The sequence below is a fragment of the Chiloscyllium plagiosum genome, unplaced genomic scaffold (assembly GCF_004010195.1).
Source record: "Chiloscyllium plagiosum isolate BGI_BamShark_2017 unplaced genomic scaffold, ASM401019v2 scaf_19303, whole genome shotgun sequence".
NCBI lineage: Eukaryota > Metazoa > Chordata > Chondrichthyes > Orectolobiformes > Hemiscylliidae > Chiloscyllium > Chiloscyllium plagiosum.
Genome location: NW_025198052.1, coordinates 2,022 through 5,405, shown reverse-complemented (window position 1 = coordinate 5,405; position 3,384 = coordinate 2,022). Strand labels below are relative to the sequence as shown.

General features: G+C 43.9%; 1 non-coding gene across 1 annotated transcript; it reads right to left on the bottom strand.

The window, feature by feature from the left end:
- Positions 1-358: 358 nt before the first annotated feature.
- trnat-agu lies at positions 359-432 on the bottom strand. The gene has a single exon. It is a non-coding gene; the product is annotated as a tRNA-Thr (tRNA).
- Positions 433-3,384: the final 2,952 nt, after the last annotated feature.

Below are 3,384 nucleotides of genomic sequence, written 5' to 3'. Positions count from 1 at the left end.
TTTTTGGTTTAAATGTATGAACGGTGACATCAGGGAATAGAAGTGATCACTGGTGGTATCTCTGCCATTACCACAAAATTCCCCGGCAAATCTGCAGTGTCTCCTGCCTCATCTCGTTATTCCGACTTAACTGGAAATGAAGGAGGGGGAATAAAAGACGAGGAGAAGCAGAAGTGCTTGTGGACTAATGGAAATAAACCACAGACATAAGTAATAGTTCAGAATATATAAAAAAAACATGGCATCCACTGTTGGAACTTAACCTAGATCACCAAAGCTTAACAGGGTGAAAGTCCAAGACGCTGAGTTACTTTCGCAAAGACTTGAAACACCAAGCCCAAATATGAACGCAACAAGTAGGCACCGCTGGGAGTTGAACCCAGGATCGCCTGTTTACTAGACAAGCGCTTTAACCAACTAAGCCACGGCGCCACAGTAAAAGGACCGTTACTCATCCATATGTGGAGTTGCTTAACCACTTCCTCACAGTACTTGGACATGGATCTATGTTGCTCTCAGAGAATTGCAATCAATCCTCGAATTTTCAAATACAAACAGTTTACAGCTGAAAATTCTCTACTGAATAGGCACAGAAAAACATCATCTCTTCTTGCATTCATTTAAAACTGGTATTTTCACCTGGTTAAAGTAACAGGAGAAAGAGGATGTGCTTATTCTATCGGGGCCCATGAACCACGTTAATACACACAGAGGGGACATCACATCAAGAGGAACAAGGTCATTGTGGTGAATTGACTAGGTGTAATGTGTAAGTAAGTATAAACATTGGGCAGTAAATGCTGACTCAATGGCACCGACATTAAATTTTGCACCATCTGTTCCGCGCTCACTTCCTGCATTAGGCCTCCCAGGCATCATTGTCTATCACTTTATTTCACTGTCTTCGTCCACGTCTCAAATTATTCCAGACGATTGCAGATTTCTGATAGGAACCTTTAAATTTTCGAAACAGATTCCTGGAGTATAGTCAATGGGAAAGGATTCAATGCATATCCAGAATTACCACAGTGATGGAGGGGATGAATTATTTTCCTCAAGCTTTCAACTCCTCAGCACAGACATGATACCTCTCGAGGGGAATTTCCAGGATTTACATTCAGCGACACTGAAGGATCAGCGAGATACATCCAACTCAGAAAGGTGATATGATTGGAGGGGGATTTGCGGTGGTCGTTTTCCCTGTGTCTGCTGCCTTTGTCGTTATATACGGATGGAAAAAATTACTGACCGATTCTGGCACGATCTGGGTGTGTGTTCTGCATGCAAGCAAGAATTTGTTTTCATTCTACTAATTCACAAAAAGAGAAATAAATCTTCATTACGTGAGTGGGAATTATATCCAGGTCTGTGCGATAACAGGGACCTCCTGTGATGCTGACTGTAAAACTTACAAACTGACTTGTAGACAGTCTTGAGTCTGTCGTTGACTCCATAACAAACTTCAACTGCAAAGTTGCTCACTCCAAGTTTCGAAAAAGTTCATATTATCGCACTGGATTTCAATGTGAAGAAAGCGGAGCTGTGATAATCTGATGTTGTTCAGCAGATGTACTGCAGGAAGGCACAGAACAGGCTGGTGGTCACAGGGCCTCATTTTGATGCGCCGGTCTCCGGTGAGCGGGCAGCACCAAGAAGGGTGTCGTGACACTCGTCTAATTCCAGATCCCGGGCTAGAAATGACCAGAGTTTTCTCGCTGAACTTGTTCAGGGTCTTGAAAGGGAGAGGCCATGACTCAGATTATGAAAGTACATTTCACTGGAGTGGATCATGTAATCGCGTAGTGACTGTGAATATAGCAATGGAAACGTCCAGCAGACATGCAGGCAACACTGAAGGAGGCACGTGAAGACGAATGTGTACAATTTGACAGTGAAAGGCACTGCTTCACAAAGTGTGACGTATCTAATTAAAGAAGTGACGTTAGTTATCTTTACTGGTTCTTCACCTTGGTAATCTTGTATCCCCCCGATATAAATGTCTCCATTACATATGGAAAAGATGAGAGGAAGTCGACGGTGGATCGGCTCTGTGGTGTAATGTATAACACGTCTGAATTTGATCGGTCTATTGTAGTTTTGAGTTCTACTTAGCTCAATTGCAGCATGCTGCTATGTTGAAGACGGTAATAAGTGGTTTTATAAATACATTAATGGCAAAGAGGAGTCTGCGAAGAGTACTGGGACACCACAAAAATCTATAAGCCCGTCTCTGTTTGGTGCTACTCGAGATGGGGGAGATATGAAACCTGTGCTTTGTATGGACTCTTACTGTGGGGAAGGACATAGTACATAGAACATAGAAGAATACAGCGCTGAACAGGCCCTTCGGCCCTCAATGTTGCGCTGACCTTTGAACTAATCTCAGTTCATTCCCTTGCAAAATACTATCATCATCCATGTGCTTCTCCAAGGATTGTTTAAATCTCCATAATCTGGCTGAGTTAACTTCACTGGCAGGCAGAGAATCCCGCGCCCTTACCACTGTCTCAGTAAAGAACCTGCCTCTGACATCTGTCTCAAATCTAACTCATCACAATTTGTAGTTAAGCACTTTCGTACAAGCTGACGTCATCATCCTAGGAAAATGACTTCCATGTCTACCCATCCAATCCTCTGATCATCTTGTATGTCTCTATAAAATCCCGTCTGAGCCTTTTTCTTTCCGATGAGAACAGACCCAAGTTTCTCAGCCTTTACTCATTAGGCCTTCCCTCCAGACCAGGCATCATGCTGGCTCACTGGTTAGCACTGATGCCTCATAGCGCCAGGGATCCGGTTACAATTCCAGACTCGGGCAACTGTCTGTGTGGCGTTTGCACCTTCTCCCTGTGTCTGCGTGGGTTTGCTCCGGTTTCCTCCCACAGTCCCAAAATATGCAGTTCAGATGAATTGGCAATGCTCATTTGCCCGTATTGCCAGGTGTATTAGCTGGGGTAAATATAGGAGAATGGGTCTGCGTGGTTTATGTTGGGAGGGTCGATGTGGACTTGTTGGGCCGAAAGGTTTGTTTCCACACTGTCGGCAATCTAATCTAAATCTCCTCTGCACTTTTTTCCAATGCTTTCACATTCTTCCCGACATACATCCGCACGAGCGTTTTGTATATTTGAGCATGATATTGTGGCTCCGAAACTCAATCCCTCTACAAATGAAATCTAACACACTGTATGCCTTCTTAACAGCACCTTCAATCTGGGTGGCAACTTTCAAGGATCTATGCACATGGACTGCAAGATCCCTCTTCACATCCACACTACCAACAATCTTTCCATTGACCCAATACTCTGCCTTCCTGTTATTCTTCCCAAAGTGCATCACCTCAGATTTAGCTGCATTGAAGTCCATTTGCCAGCTCTCAACCCA